This window comes from Bubalus kerabau, chromosome 13 (genome assembly GCF_029407905.1).
Source record: "Bubalus kerabau isolate K-KA32 ecotype Philippines breed swamp buffalo chromosome 13, PCC_UOA_SB_1v2, whole genome shotgun sequence".
NCBI lineage: Eukaryota > Metazoa > Chordata > Mammalia > Artiodactyla > Bovidae > Bubalus > Bubalus kerabau.
The window spans coordinates 36,310,160-36,327,397 of NC_073636.1; the positions used below are offsets into that span (position 1 = coordinate 36,310,160).

The following is a 17,238-nucleotide window of genomic DNA, read 5'->3' on the forward strand; positions in this document are numbered from 1 at the left end:
CCACTCCAGCCCAAGCTGGACAAAACAAAGGCCAGCCTCTGTGCCAGTCCATCAGAGAACTACCAGACAGGTTTTTCACACAATCACATTATTGTAAGAACAAAATCTGCATTAAGTCCCTGGCACCAGCAAGTCACACCAAGAACAATAGACACTATCCACATGGCTGCCACCATGCTGGGAAATGGAGGATGTTAGGCAGATGACCAAAAACGGGACAGTGCTTTCTTACCAAAATCCAGCTGCTTTATTCTTCATTAAACACTCCCTGGGTTGCTATAAATCTTTATTAGATTCCTCAGCTCTGAAAAATGTTTTCATATGCATAAATATCATACTTTTCTTAAAATAATAGCTTGCTAAAGTAATAAACAAAACATTGAGATCTCTCTTGGAGCCTCTTTATGCTAATACAGATCACTTGGCTTTCCTGAGCACATGTCTGTAGAAATTTTTTAAGTGTAATTTCTTGAATCTCCACCACCCACATCATTTCATGTGATTATCTCAAACATATGACTTTCTTCTTCAGGCAAAAATAAGGATCTTCCAAAGATATGGAGCATTCTGGACATTCCAGGCTTTCTAGTCAAGGAATAAAATAAGATATTGTTATCAGACTTGGGGATAAACAATCATAGTGAAAGACGATGCCTTAATCACTTTGGAGCACATGAGTCACTATAAACAAGTGGATTCACCTATATCTTTGCACAAACATGGCTGATTTTGGAACCAAGTTGCAGGTTCTTATACTACAAAATTCCAATCAACAAGCTTAACCCAAATAAAGATGACAGTTCAGACAGTGGGGTTATATTTATCATTATAACTTCTAGCCAAGCATGCATCAACTGTGTATTCACTTGAACGAAAACCATATTGCACTTAGGAAGATGTCAGCCTTCTGAGTGTAGGCATCATAGCCTAAAAATTATCACAAGAACGGCGCAGGACCTGTCCCGCTGTAAAGTGTGATGACGGAACCATCGCAGGGATACAGAAAATTATTTAGGGATGATAAAGCATCTGCTTCTGCCCATTGTCTCCAGAATGCTGAGCTACAGGAGGACACGGAGGAGGAAGCAGCAGGACCAGATGGCATTCAAAGATGAGCCACCAGGCACAAGCTCATCCTGCCCTTGTCTGACTCTCTTCATGCCTTCAGATGTTTGCTCTCACCCATCTGAACAGTATGACTCAGTTGGAAGTAGAATGAGTGAGGAACATTAGGGAGGGTTTATTTAACTCTTGCTTCTCTAGGTCTCAATTTCTAAAGTGATTCACCCAAGGGTTTCTCACCTAGAGTCAGTTCTTCTCATGAGAGTCTAAAAGAGACATCGAGAAATCTGCCATTCCCATATCAGGCCAATCCAAGCTTCACTTAGGCTTTTGGCACACTGTCATTCTCTGTCAAATTTCAAGGTGACTGAACACCTGCTTTTCCTTAGCTGAAGCCAGACCTCAGCCATACCCTGACTCTCTGATTAAGGATAATCCATGAAGACCCCCTTCCTGTTGGGCAAAGTCCACTGCAGTAAATGGCCTATGATAGACAAAAGCTGTCTATAGTAGACAGTAGATACTACCAATAGACTTGGAAAGAACCCACAGACCAATTTCCATCAATAACACAGTAGTATCTCCAGGAAATGAGGTTTCCTGAAGTCATTACTTGCATCAAGCCCCTTGCGATGGTCAAGGTGCCCCCGGGAACCACCCCACATTCTCTCAGCCTCACTTGTTTCTTTTGCAACCACTGCTACTGGGACCAGTTCTGTGTAGAATCTGACCAGCAGGTGCAATCAGCCAGAACCCAGGCTAAGGATCCCACTGCCAGCCCCAGCATGGTGAGTGTCATGTGAGAACCCGCTTGGCATTTGCACATGTACAAATGGGAGTGGCGAGACTATGATTAATGCCCTATGGGGCAAACCTTTGACCACGGAGGGGACAGAACTGATGGATGAATGTGTCCCCTCCTTTCTTCCCTTAGGTTCATGGTCCCAAGAGACACATCCCAGGCAGCCTGGTCACAGGGGCTGTGCCCAGGTTAACAGCACGCCTTTGTAACTGACTCTCCTCCTTTGCATCACATCCCTAACCTTCACTTCTGCTCCTGGATCACACTCCCCCAGCAAAGCACGTGCCCCTGAGCCTTGACTATGCTGCCATATCTGCTTTTTGGAAAACCCGGGCTAAGACTCTAGTCTATTAGCCATCTCCTTGTATCACTGCCTGAGTTTTCCTTTTGTCACATTCTGGAAGACAGAGACCTGGTCAAAGTTTCTTCTATGTTCTCAAGATCCTGAAAAATAGCAACCCTCATTTTTTGGATGTAAAGAAAGAAGGAAGAATGCAAAGGAATAAGTGAATGAGAGAGGGAAGAGAAAGAAAAAAAAAAGAGAGAAAGAGGGGCCAGGGGATGGGAGGAGAAGGCCAAAGGAGGGAGGGAAACCGGGAAGGAGAAGGAGGGCAGAGGAGGTAAGGACAGGAGAATCTAGATCTCTCCTTTTTACTCTGGAGACAGCAGCGTGGCTCCCCTGATGGGCCGGCTGCTACTATAGGCAGGTCCTGCCCAGCCAGTGTAGTTTCACCTCATCTACATCTTTATACAAAGTGTTTGGCCCTGTTTTATCCTGTAAATTCACTTTCTTCCTTTTAGGACCTTGCAGGGTACAGGACACCCTCAAGTTCTTGCCAATAACAAGAATAGCCGCGCACATTTAATAAATTCTGGCTTATTCCTAATGAGACGCTGAGCAAATACCACATTGATTTCTCAATCTTTGCATATTTTAAATGATGGAAACAGAAACTCGACTAATTTTCTCAAATACCAATGTCATCACGTCATTTGCCTGCACAGCAACATGCACCTCCCCCACCATCATTTCAAATCCTAAGCCTTTCCATCTCTAAATTCATTAGCCTCTGAGAGTCCCCTGGTGTTACACTAAGGGCTTCCCATTTCTCTTCCTTCCTGTCTTTCTCCAACTCTGTCCCTCCCCTGGATCCAAGCTACCTGGTCATCACAGCACAAATAACTGGCGCCAATTCTGACCTCAGACCTTCCTTCACCCACTGCACCTACAGTGGAGCCATCTGACCAGCCCTTACTCCACCTCCTGTCAACAACTACACACAAACCTCATTTCAGAGAAAGGAAGAAACTGCCTAACTCTTATTTCACTCTACTACTGGACAATTATAAAAAGAAAAGGGATCTCCTTTGGGACTTAGAATTTTTCATGTAATACGTACTTGGAATGTTATTTACCATCGTGGTCGATTACCTGCATAATTATTTGTATGGGATACTACGACACTTTGCAACTCCATGGACTGTAGCCTGCCAGGCTCCTCTATCCATGGGATTCTCCAGGCAAGAATACCAGACTGGGTTGCCATTCCCCTCTCCAGGAGATCTTCCTGACCCTGGGATTGAACCCAGGTCTCTTGCATTGCAGGCAGATTCTTCAAAGAATGCAATGCAAGAGACCTGGGTTCAATCCCTGGGTCAGGAGGATCCCCTGGAAAAAGGAAAGGCTACCCACTCCAGTATTCTGGCCTGCAGAATTCCATGGACTGTATAGTCCGTGGGGTTGCAAAGAGTCAGACACGACTGAGTGACTTTCACTTCACTTCACTTCTTTACCGTCTGAGCCACCAGGGAATTTAACAATTGGGAAAGCTGATTTTGTTTTCTGTGTATCTTGTATCTCTATCCACAATCTAAATAGAACTTTCTTTTTCCTGTTCTTTTGCAGCCACATTCTCAGTTCACCCCCCAACATCCAGGTCACATACCACACGGAGTAAATGATCACCCAGTATGTCAGAAGGCGCAAGGGGTCCATTCACATCCCAGACCAGACAGGCTGAACTCGGGTCCCTCTTCCGACCATTTTTCTAGGATTCAGCATTCATCTTGTGTCACCTGTGGAGACAAATATTTGTTATTAGGAAGAAGCTACACCTCTGATTTTTAAAGCAGAGAAAACTGTCAACTTAAAAAAAAAATGCACACAATGTGAGAGTTGCAAGTTAAGCTTTGTTTGGGGCAAAATGAGGACTGCAACCTGGGAGACAGCATTTCAGACAGCTCTGAGAAATTGCTCCAAAGAGGTGGTGGGGAAGGACAGTATCTATGTGATTTTGGTGAAGGGGGAATACATGTAATCAAGCACATATTTTTTTGCTAAAAGTTTCTGCTGGTCAAGAGAAGCAGTTTTCACCATAAAGGATTTTAGTGCTTTTCTAGATATGAGGAGATAAAATAATTGGGCTTATAACATTGCCTCCTGAAAATAAACTATCTGAAGACCTGTCCTGTCAGTGTTCTTCATACCCTTCCCCCAGCACGGAGTGCCTCCGTTCTGCTCTCAACTCTTTTCAGCAGGTGTCAAAGGTCAGTAGTTGTAGCAGCACGTGATTTAATCCTTGTAGAGGCAGATGTTTCCCTGGTGGCTCATATGGTAAAGAATCTGCCTGCAGTGCAGGAGACCTGGGTTCAATCCCTGGGTTGGGAAGACCTCCTGGAGAAGGGAAGGCTACCTGCTCCAGTATTCTTGCCTGAAGAATTCCATGGACAGAGGAGCCAGGCGGGCTACAGTCCATGGGGTCACAAAGAGTCAGACATGACTGAGCGACTAAGCACAGAGGTAGATGGCAAGTGCCAATCTGTAGCTGACAAAATATTTTCTAGATACAAATGTATGCTTGTATGTACACATGGATGCATCTGTGTATATATCTTTCCCCCACTTTGCTGAGGGTAAGGCTAGTGCTTAGGGATTAAGTCCCCCCTGCAGCCATTGAACTTTAACTGAGAATTTCATAAAAACACCTAATCGATGTCATCACATCCATCTCATTCCACTCGTCTGCTTCCTGCTAGGTGGAATTTGCCTGCTCTCCTTCAATTGCTCAAACCCAAACCTGGAGTCAATGCAGGAGACGTGAGTTCGATCCCTGGGTCAGGAAGATCCCCTGGAGAAGGGCAAGGCAACCCACTCCAGTATTTTTGCCTGGGAAATCCCATGGACAGAGGAACCTGGCGGGCCACCTTTCAGTCCATGGGGCTGCAAAGAGTTGGATATGACTGAGCGACTAAACAACAAAAACCTGGAGTTACCCTCAGCTCTTCTTTCTTTCACATGCCTGTTCCTTCAGCAAATTCTGTTAGCCCCACCTTCCAACCATGACACATCTCACCACCCTGGTCCACACCACCATTGTCATTCCACTGAACTCTATTTTAAAAGTGAAAGTCATTGAGTCATATCGAACTCTTTGCAACCCCATGGACTATGCAGCCCATGGGATTCTCCAGGCCAGAATACTGGAGTGGGTAGCCTTTCCCTGCTCCAGGGGATCTTCCCAACATAAGGATTGAACCCAGGTCTCCTGCATTGCAGGCAGATTCTTTTTGTTTGTTTGTTTAATTGGAGGCTAATTACTTTACAATATTGTAGTGGTTTTTGCCATACATTGACATGAATCAGCCATGGGTGTACATGTGTTCCCCATCCTGAACCCTTCTCCTACCTCCCTCCCCATCCCATCCCTAAGGGTCATCCCAGTGCATTAGCCCTAAGCACCCTGTCTCATGCATCGAACCTGGACTGGTAATCTATTTCACGTGTGATAATATACATGTTTCAATGCTGTTCTCTCAAATCATCCCACCCTTGCCTTCTCCCACAGAGTCCAAAAGTCTCTTCTTTACATCTTTGTCTCTTTTGCTGTCTTGTATATAGGGTCATGGACTTCCCTGGTGGCTCAGATGGTAAAGGGTCTGCCTACAACGCAGGAGGCCTGGATTTGATCCCTAGGTCGGGAAGATCCCCTGGAGAAGGAAATGGCAACCCACTCCAATACTCTTGCCTGGAAAATCCCATGGACAGAGGAGCATGATAGGCTACAGTCCATGGCGTCGCAAAGAGTCGGACACAACTGAGTGACCTCACTTGACTTCACTTGACTTCACTTTATATAGGGTCATCATTACCATCTTTCTAAATTCCATATATATGCATTAATATATTGTATTGGTGTTTTTCTTTCTGACTTACTTCACTCTGCATTATAGGTTCCAGTTTCATCCACATCATTAGAACTGATTCAAATGCATTCTTTTTAATAGCTGAGTAATATTCCATTGTGTATATGTACCTCAGCTTTCTTATCCATTCATCTGCCAATGGACATCTAGGTTACTTCCATGTCCTGGCTATTGTAAACAGTGCTGTGATGAACATTGGGGTACATGTGTCTCTTTCAATTCTGGTTTCCTCGGGGTGTATTCCCAGCTGTGGGATTGCTGGGTCATATGGCAGTTCTATTTCCAGTTTTTTAAGGAATCTCCACACTGTTCTCCATAGTGGCTGTACCAGTTTGCATTCCCATCAACAGTGTAAGAGGGTTCCCTTTTCTCCACACCCTCTCCAGCATGTATTGTTTCTAGACTTTTTGATAACAGACATTCTGACCAGCGTGAGATGGTAACTGTGGTTTTGATTTGTATTTCTCTGATAATGAGTAATGTTGAGCATCTTTTCATGTGTTTGCTAGCCATCTGTATATCTTCTTTGGAAAAATGTCTTAGTTCTTTGGCCTATTTTTTGATTGGGTTGTTTATTTTTCTGGAATTGAGCTGCAGGAGCTGCTTATATATTTTTGAGATTAATTCTTTGTTGGTTGTTTCATTTGCTATTATTTTCTCCCATTCTGAAGGCTGTCTTTTCACCTTGCTTATAGTTTCCTTCATTGTGCAAAAGCTTTTAAGTTTAATTTGGTCCCATTTGTTTATTTTTGCTTTTATTTCCATTATTCTGGGAGATGGGTCATAGAGGATCCTGCTATGTCAGAAAGTGTTTTGCCTATGTTTTCCTCTAGGAGTTTTATAGTTTCTGGTCTTACGTTTAGATCTTTAATCCAGTTTGAGTTTATTTTTGTGTATGGTGTTAGAAAGTGTTCTAGTTTCATTCTTTTACAAGTGGTTGACCAGTTTTCCCAGCACCACTTGTTAAAGAGATTGTCTTTCTCCATTGTATATTCTTGTCTCCTTTGTCAAAGATAAGGTGTCCATAAGTGCGTGGATTTATCTCTGGGCTTTCTATTTCATTCCATTGATCTATATTTCTGTCTTTGTGCCAGTACCATACTGTCTTGATGACTGTAGCTTTGTAGTATAGTCTGAAGTCAGGCAGATTGATTTCTCCAGTTCCATTCTTCTTTCTCAAGATTGCTTTGGCTATTTGAGGTTTTTTGTATTTCCATACAAATTGTGAAATTATTTGTTCTAGTTCTCTGAAAAATACCATTGGTAGTTTGATAGGGATTGCATTGAATCTGTAGATTGCTTTGGGTAGTATACTCATTTTCACTATATTGATTCTTCTGATTCATGAACATGGTATATTTCTCCATCTATTTGTGTCATCTTTGATTTCTTTCATCAGTGTTTTATAGTTTTCTATATATAGGTTTTTTGTTTCTTTTGGTAGATTTATTCCTAAGTATTTTATTATTTTCATTGCAATGGTGAATGGAATTTTTTCCTTAATTTCTCTTTCTATTCTCTTATTGTTAGTATATAGGAATTCAAGGGATTTCTGTGTGTTAATTTTATATCCTGCAGGCAGATTCTTTACCAGTTGAGCTATCAGGGAAGCCCTAACTCTATTTTAACAGCCTGCAAAACATTCTCATCACCTTTACCCTCCCCTCCCCCTTAGCCTACCCTCCACAGAGCAGCTTGTATTGTAATTTCATTAAAACATAGTTCAGATCATGTCACCCCTCTGCTCAAAAGCCTCCCATGGACCCCAACTCACATGGAACTAAAGCCAAAATCCACAAAAATGACCCTATAGGTCTGTCCAGTCATGGGGGCACACTCCAGACCACCCCCAGGTTGGATGATTTGTTAGAAGCACTCACGGAACCCACTGACAGCTGTTATGTTCACCTTTACAATTTATGACAGTGATTTTATCAGCTTCAACACAGATTAAATCAGCCAAGAGAAGAGGGGAGGGGAGAGAGGTGAAGACAATTAAACACACAAAGCTGCCACTCATCCCTCCCAGTGGAGTTGCAGACAGTGTGACCTCACAGATCGAGTACTGTCACCCAGGGAAGCTCACTCAAAGCTTGGGGTCCTGAGTTGTTATTGGGGCTCAATCACATAGACATGATTGACTGCCCACATGGCTGGGCTTAGTTACCACTCCCTCAGGAAATGAAGCTGTCATCCTAAGTTACATTATTGGGCCATTGGTGTGGCCAAGACCAAGGTCTGAAAATACATTCAACCTAGATCATCAGCTCCCAGGATTCAAGGGCAAAGCCAGACCCCTCTTTGGGTAAGGTTAATACAGGGTCTTTGATGTCAGGCTCTCTATGGCCACAAAGACCTTCCCTGACATCGATCTCCCCTCCCTCCCGTGTCTCCAGCCACATGTGGTGAATGTCCAACAGGCTCAGGGCCAATTCACCTGCTGTTGCCTCTGCTACTCCCTCTCCCTGAATTGCTCTCCGGCTTGTTCTCTCCATCCTTCAGGTCTCTGCTCAGAATGCCCCCCTACAGTGGCCCATCCACCTCCAACCTGACAAGAAATTGCCCCCCTCCACCTCCCCTAAACCGTCTATCAGATCAGCTGGTCTCAACCAGTCATTGGGCCATGAGGCATGAATCAAACACACCCACACACAGCCGGGGTCACAGTGCCCAGAGGTTTCTGCTTGTTAAGAGCCCAGAGGAACCATCTGGAACTCAGTGATTTTCCATTCCCACTGCACATCAGAGTCACTGGGCAGGTTTTCTAAAACACTGATGCCTAGGCCTGTCCCAGACCACAGACTCACAGTTCAGGGACAGAAGGGATGTGGTAGGGCAGACGGGGGGACCCAGGGTGATTGGGGTTCCTGGGGAGCCAGTGTGCAGCCAGCAAGGATTCCCCTGACTACACTGACCACAGGCTCTCAGGGGCTTCCTTCACACATGACCTCAACCCGCCAAGTAATGACCCTGGAGTGAACGCTTCACCCATCAGATGGGCTCAACTCTGTATCTTGGCAGCTCTGCTAGTGGACCAAGGAGTGATTTGGAGGGAAAGGGGCTCCTTTCAGACACTGGCTGTGACTCAAGGCAAGGAGACTCTGCTTGCTGCTCTGTTCCTTTCCTGGCCCCTCAGAAACCCCCAGCTGCCACCACACCCCGCCTCACCCAGGAGAATATGAGCCCACAATGTTGGCTATCAAACAACCCAGAAAACCATCTCCCAGCAGTGACACCAGGGAACAGTGGTGTGCCTGCCTGGACATTGGCAGCATCTTCTTGGGTGCACCAGGAGGTGCTTTCAGCTGGGCGGGCCAGTGTCCAGCCAGGCTGCCATAGGACATTGAAATTAAAGTCAGAATGACTCTCAGAACTGGTACAGACAGGGTCAAAGCCCCCAAATTAGCAAAGAGCCCTATAGCAGAAAGAGAGAGCATGTTTTGTAGCCAAACAGCTTTGGGTCCATCCATTAGGACTTGTAGAGCTCTCTGCAGCCTGGTTCTGACTCCTGGGGTCTTCTGATGGGCCCTGGGGCTGAGTATGCAGGAAAGAGGAGCAGAGAGCAAAAAGACAGCTCAAGACTGACTCTCTCTTTCCCATTAGACCAGTCATATGATGTGTAATAGACGCTGACTGTGATGTGCATCTGTTGAACCATCAGGCACAGACTTAATCTCCAGCCCCCACATCTGCCACATACCTGCATCTATGCTCATCCTCTGATTCCATTGACTAATCCCACTTGACATCTGCATGGCATTTGGCAGCAGTGACTGTTTCCTTCTTGGAACTTGCTTCCCTCTTGGTTTCTATGAGGTATACTCTTCCCTGATTCTCCCCTGAGCTCTCAGACTCAGTCCTCTGCCTCCCCTTGCCATGCTGATGCTCTTCGTATTCTGTCTTGAGCCCTTTTCTACTCATACCATTAAGGTCTTCACCTACACCCATGGCTTCACACAGCTTTCCTGTTGATAAGTCTCTCCTGTCTCCCTGAGCACCAGAACAGGGTGCCCCCGCCCAAGTTAACATACCACCAAATTGAATGCACCTCTTCCTGGGAGAAGACTCTTGAGAGTCCCTTGGACTGCAAGGAGATCCAACCAGTCCATTCTGAAGGAGATCAGCCCTGGGATTTCTTTGGAAGGAATGATGCTAAAGCTGGAACTCCAGTACTTTGACCACCTCATGAGAAGAGTTGATCATTGGAAAAGACTCTGATGCTGGGAGGGATTGGGGGCAAGAGGAGAAGGGGACGACAGAGGATGAGATGGCTAGATGGCATCACTGACTTGATGGACGTGAGTCTGAGTGAACTCCGGGAGTTGGTGATGGACAGGGAGGCCTGGCGTGCTGCGATGCATGGGGTCGCAAAGAGTCGGACACGACTGAGCAACTGATCTGATCTGATCTGATCTTCCTGGGTCTTTAAGCTCAGCCAAGAACTCTCCCTCTGTCCTGTCACCTGGTGCTCCTCTATCATCTATTTAGGACCAACACCTCATCAGGGACCCGGCCCTACCTCTTTTAGCCCCTTAGTGTCTTTCAAGTTCATCCATCCTTGACATCTGCACTGTAGCTCCCTGACTTCCAGCCTCATCACCTCTCTCTGGACTCTTACAATTGTCTTCAGACAAGGTCTATCTCCTCTAGACTCAGCATCTACCACCTTCTCCAATGTTACCAAAGCAGTAATTCTAAGCAGCAAACTCCATGTGCCCTTCCTCACCCTGCTTGGAAGCTCTGCACCAGGAAATAAAGCTTGGGTCTACATCTGTCATGTCATAAATCTTGTTGAAGGTGAGCAGGAGTGGGAGTGGTGGGTCAGTCCGGGTCCAACCAAGAACATGGAAACTATTCTAGACATTTCAAACCAAGGGTTTAATACAGAGAAGTGCTTATACAACTGTTGGAGGGTCTGGGGATCCAGAAGACAGTGAGGCAAGCAAGGGGTTAGCAAGAAGGAAGTGATGTGATGAGAGCCCAGAATCTGGGGCCACCTGGCAGAAGGGACATCCTCAGGTGGGAGCCTAGAAGAGATGATCCCTGATGGAGGTGCCACCTGGAGTAGAGGAAGAACAGAAAATATCTTGGCTTTTCCCAGCTCCTTCCTTCCAAACCCATGCCAGTGCCTCCTATTGGCCACACCAGCTGGAAGTCACCTAAGGAAACCTGGGAAATGCAGCTCCCTGTGATACAGAGCACAGTAAGGGGAGAGTAGAAAATAGATGTGACTCTTTTTTTATAATTTTATTTATTCATTTTTGGCTGTGTTTGTCTTCATTGCTGTGTGGGCTTTTCTCTTAGTTGTGGCTAGCAGGGGCTACTCTCTAGTTGCAGTGTGCAGGCTTCTTATTGCAATGGATTCTTTCATTGCAGAGCATGAGCTCTAGGGTGCGCAGGCTTCAGCAGTGGCGGCTCCCAGGCTCTGGAGCACAGGCTCAATAGTTGTGGTGCACAGGCTTAGTTCCTCCACAGAATGTGGAATCTTCCTGGACCAGGGATCAAACCCATGTCTCCTGCAGAAGACTTCTTTACCACTGAGCTACCAGGGAAAGCCCAAATGTGACTCTTTAAACAAGTAGATGACCAACATAGACATGTAGTGCATTTATACATCTGTGGGTTGTTTTTTTGTTTGTTTGTTTCCTGGAAAGAAAGCTCAATTCTAGGACTGATTCCACACAGGACCTTGGGAATCCTGCCTCTTCAGCAGCCATGGCTTATACAAACATACCTTTCCCAAACCTCTTCAAACCAGTCAGCTCATATGTTTGTCCCTTAGGTATGGAATGACTATGTCCCAGCTCACATCCTTTCCTCCTTCCTGGAATAATATGCTTGCTTTCTCCTCTTGGGGTCTCCCTGGTGGCTCGGATGGTAAAGAATCCACCTGCAATGCAGGAGACCGGGGTTCAATCTCTGGGTCGGGAAGATCCCCTGGAGAAGGGAATGGCTACCCACTCCAGTATTCTTGCCTGAAAAATTCCATGGACAGAGGAGGCTGGTGGGCTATACTCCATGAGGTCAAAGAGAGTCAGACAAGACTGAGCAACTAACGCTTTCACTTTCTCTCTTCTTACTTAAATCCAACACATCTTTGAAATCCAGGTTTACTTCCTATCTCTCTCTTCTGCCAGCATTTCCAGACCATCACCATCAGGATGGGGTAGACACATATTATCAATTCTAGCTGGACATGATATGGCTGAAAAGTTGAAGGATACACAGTTAAAGTAGATTAAAATCTACTTGCTATAGCCTTAGAGGGACTTCAGCTGTTTCCTCCCACGTGAAAAGACTTTCATGTAATTTCTGGCTTCTCTCCACCTCTTACCCTCTCTGTCCAAGAGAAGGTGTAGTGACTTCTGAGAAGAACAATGCTAGGTGTGCTTGGCTCAGCATCACCCTTCTCTCCCCCAGAAGTGACATGGACACAGGTACCAGGAGCTCCCTGCTCCTCTGCACTCTCTCACCTGGTCCTAGCCCACACAACTGTGGGGTAAGAATGTGGAATTGGGGGATTACTTTTCAGGTCCATTTACTTCTCTTGATGATCCACGGCTTCTAACTTAGTGTTTAATATAGGTCTAGTGAGGCCCCATCTGCTACTCCAAGTGTCTCAGTGGCTTCAGGTTAGAGGAGTGCTTGAGCAGGTTAGAGGGGTGCTTTTTCTCAGTCCTCCTGCGAAACACTTACATATGACTTGATCACAGGCTCCTAGCCATAGATGCCTTGATATCCACGTTGTGTTTTTTAATAAAATAAATCTCAAATTCTGCCCTACTTCTTTCTGGACTTGGGCTATGACCTGGCATTTTTCTGGTTTGAAACGTCAGCAAAGTAGATCTTTGTCCTTCCCTCTGCACTGATTACTCTCTGCCAGAATTCAGGTCTTGCTTCCTTTCTCTTTATGGGAGCAACCAACCCCACTGGGACAAGTCACATCCAGTCCACAGTGATGTCTGGCTCTTCTGAGTCCTTGGTGAGGCATCACATCATGGTTGCTAAGAACACAATCTCTGGAGCCAGACTGCCTGGGTCTGAATGGCTTCCCAATGTAACAGCTGTCTAGCCCAGGGCAAGATACTGAAACTCCCTATATTATGACATTACATAATAATTATTCTTCATAAAGATGATGTGAATCACCAAGCAAAATCCAAAATCTGTTCAGCGTGCTTTGTTTAAGAAGGTAGAAAACACAATCTAGAGATATTTATATCTACAGTGGTTTTGAAATTGTTGGTGCTTAAATGGCTAAACTTTGACTATCTTCAAAAACAATTTAGAAAGGATTCATCATTTCCTGGCACAATTATATAAATAAAGTACAAAAACTGAAACTTTTGAACAGGCAACTTAGTATAGTATAAGAGGTCTAGGCTCAAAGGCAGACCTGAAATTGAATCCCATCTCTGTGAAAAGTCAGCTAAGGTATTTTACCTTGCTGAGCATCTGAGTTTGTATGTAAAATGGGGATAGAAATCACGTGTTCTGTAGTTCGGTCAAGTCTGACTCTTTGCAACCCCATGGACTGTAGCCCACCAGGCTTCTCTGTCCATGAGATTTCCCAGCAAGGATACTGGAATGGGCTGCCATTTCCTTCTCCAGAGAATTTTTCTCACCTAGAGATCAAACAGAGTCTGATCTGTATTAAGTAGATCTGTATTAGTCTGATCTGTATTAAACTCAGGGGAAAGCAGACAAAAGGAATTAGTAAAGATAAAGAAATAAATTTAAAAGGAAAAAAAAAATCACTGAACTGGTAAATACATAAAGAGCTGGTCCTATGACCAGCTATGGAAAAAATTCCCTTTTTTCTATGCCTGTTGGGTGGGTATGAATGGATTGTATATTCAAAACTTAAATTATTATGATATCAAGAGAGATGGGTAGGTAGATGATAGTGAAAGTTGCTCAGTCATTTCTGACTTTTTGAGATCCCATGGACTATAGAGTCCATGGAATTCTCCAGACCAGATACTGGAGTGAGTAGCTGTTCCTGCCTCCAGGGGATCTTCCCAACCCAAGGACTGAACCCAGGTCTCCTGCATTGCAGGTGGATTCTTTACCAGCTGAAGTACCAGGGAAGCCCTAGATAGAGACAGATGAAATAGGTAGATAGATAGATAGATAGTTGATAGATAATAGGATAGGATAAGATACTTGTAGAACTGGGACCCCACCTGTCTTAGCTCCCTTGAAGTAGACCCATAATAAGAGAAGAGATAGTCCTATCTTATTCTTAAACGCCATGCTGTTATCACTTTGGCTTGCCAGCAGAAACCCATCACGGCGATGGTCTCTTGAGGCCCCATTGCATCGGGTGGCCAGCCCAGCTTACATCCACTTCTTTCTTTCTCTCACACCGATATCCAATCCATCAGGAAATCATTTCTTCTCTACCTTCACAATACATGAGAATCAGACCATTTCCCACCACCTCCATCACAGCCCTGCTGGGCCACCATCTTCATCTCTTAACCTGGATGATTGTCATCCTAACCAGTCTCTCTATTTGCAACATCCACCTCCTGTTAACTGAGTATATTATATATATCAGGGTCCTCCAGAGAAACAAATAGGATATAAATAGGTTCATAGAAAGAGATTTACTACGAGGGATTTGGTCAGGCCCATAGGGAACTTGGGAAGCCTCAGGATCTTCCGTCTACACTCTGGAGGCCCAGGAAAGCAGCTAGAGTAGTTTCAGTTCAAACCCAGAGAGCTTCTGAGAGCTGAGGAGATGGATATCTCGGCTCAAGCAGGGAGTCAGTTTGCCCTTCCTCTGTCCTTCTGTTCTATTCAGGCTCTCCACAGATTGGGTGAGGCCCACCCACATTGGTGAGAACAATCTTCTTTACTCAGTCTTCGGATTAAAATGCTAATCTCTTCTGCAAACACCCTCACAGACACACCCAGCTCTCTGGGCGTCCCTTAGCCCAGTCAAACTGACATAAAATTCACACCAACCCCAAGTGAGTAGTAATCATAATGTATGTTTCCCATAGTAGTAGATGAGAGGGAAAATCATCTCTAGTGTAAGAGGACAACATGACAAAAGGGCAAATGTCTTTTGGCCTCGTTACATTTGGTTATTCACCTTGAACTATCTTTATAAGCTGATGTCAGATATGGCCTTTGTGGCCGCTAGAGGCAGAATCATCTGTCCTGTCTCCGCAACTAGATTCTGAACAGCTTGGAAAAAGACGTCAAATCTCAGAGCTTGTGCAAAACTCTACGATTCGACATGAAAGTGTCAGTTGCTCAATTGTGTCAGACTCTGCGACCCCATGGATTGTAGCCTGCCAGGCTCCCTTGTCCATAGGATTCTCCAGGCAAGAATACTAGAGAGGGTTGCCATCCCCTTCTTTAGGGGATCTTCCTGACCCAGGGATCAAATGTGGGTCTCCTGCATTGCAGGCAGATTCTTTACCGTCTGAGCCACCAGGGAAGTCCAGGATTCAGCATGGGGTCCAGCAAATCACAGGAGACTCATTTGCAGTCTCCAGTATTGCTCTGTATTTAAAGTTGGATTGGCTTTTCTCTGAAATCTGTTCACAGACTTCTTGCTGTAGGAGACCCCACAAGCAATACAAGAGTTATAGCCACACAGTGTTTATACAAATTTCTGGGGTTTTATGATGTTACAAGTCACTCAAGAAATATGGGTTCCTGCCTCCAGAACTTTGAGGAATAAATTTTTCTGTTTAAACTGAAAAAAAGAAAGGAAGGAAGGAAAGGAATACAGGTTCTACTGGCTCCTTCATGCTAATAATCTATCTGCTCTCTCCACCCAGGTTAAATACAACAGAACAATCCAGATTTCATGCAAAGTTCTCATCCTTTAAGAAGAGTCTTTAGAAGCAATAAGAGGCTTATTGTTGTTGTTCAGTCACTAAGTCATGTTCAACTCTTTGCAACCCCGTGAACTGCAGCACACCAGGCTTCCCTGTCCTTCACTATCTCCCGGAGTTTGCTCAAACTCACGTCCATTGAGTCGGGGATACCATCCAACCATCTCATCCTCTGTCGCCCCCTTCTCCTCTTGTCCTCAGTCTTTCCCAGCATCAGGGTCTTTTCCAAAGAGTCCGCTCTTCGCATCAGGTGGTCAAAGTATTGGAGCTTCAGCTTCACCATCAATGAATATTCAGGGTTGATTTCCTTCAGGATGGACTGGTTGGATCTCCTTGCTGTCCAAGGGACTCTCAAGAGTCTTCTCCAACACCACAGTTCAAAATAAGAGGCTAGAAGGCTTTGAATTGACTTTCAAGTCTACAGAGTCACAATCAGTTTAACCATTTGGTTTTATTCTGTCTGATTCAGCTGCATAATTGAACTCTGACCACAGGAACAGGCAGCCAGAGTCCCTCCTTACCACTCCCACCCACCCCCACACCCCCACACCCCCACCCCTTCTCAGTATCCCAGCACCTCCCCCAGACCCAGACAATAATCAGGCACCTCCCAGCTGGGAGGCCCTGCATTAGCCCAGCTCACACTCCAGGACAACATCCATTGTTCTCGTTAGAGGAGAAAGTCGTGCAAACTGGAGGGAACCTGGCCTTCGGAGGCTTTAGGCAGGCAGTGCTTCAGAAACAATTATCTCCCGAACTGTGGAGGCACCTTTTTCTTTCTGCTCTTTGGCAAGACAGTCTTTAAGAAAAGTGACTTACTGTTGCCTACAGGATTAAATTCTTAACTGAAGCATTTTTGCCTAATCCATCCACTACGTTCTAATCCCTTGTGAGTCAGAATGTAAGGAAAAGTTTCTGTTTTGACTTAAAACCCACATTCTTAGAAGTCCCCTACAATCTGACATGCTTCAGACCCTCCGTACTGAACAGGGCGACCCCCTCAGGCTCTCCATCTGGCAGCCTGGGGACCACTCACCAAAGGCCAGGCTCCCAAACCCCGCCCTCTGCTCGTGGTCACCACCAGCCTTGCCTTGGGCCTCTCTTTTCTCTTCTTTTCTTGGGCTATTCTCTTTCCCTCTTCTTGTGTTTTTTATACACACATACATTAGAGATGTTCTTTCTTGAGGCAGATAACATTCTGGAGGTTCTTTAAAGGAAAAGCGCCACCCCCACCCACCAATCCCCAGGAGGAGCCTCCTTGTAGGCTGACTCCATGTTTCATTCTATGATACAGATTTTTTTTTTTTTTTTTTA

General features: G+C 45.2%; 1 long non-coding RNA gene across 1 annotated transcript; it reads right to left on the reverse strand.

The window, feature by feature from the left end:
- Window positions 1–250: 250 nt before the first annotated feature.
- On the reverse strand, window positions 251–16,463 carry LOC129626244 (uncharacterized). Its single transcript, XR_008701861.1, has 3 exons — window positions 16,058–16,463; window positions 3,811–3,940; window positions 251–585 (listed from the first exon to the last, which is right to left on the reverse strand). It is a non-coding gene; the product is annotated as an uncharacterized LOC129626244 (long non-coding RNA).
- Between the last annotated feature and the right edge of the window lie 775 nt (window positions 16,464–17,238).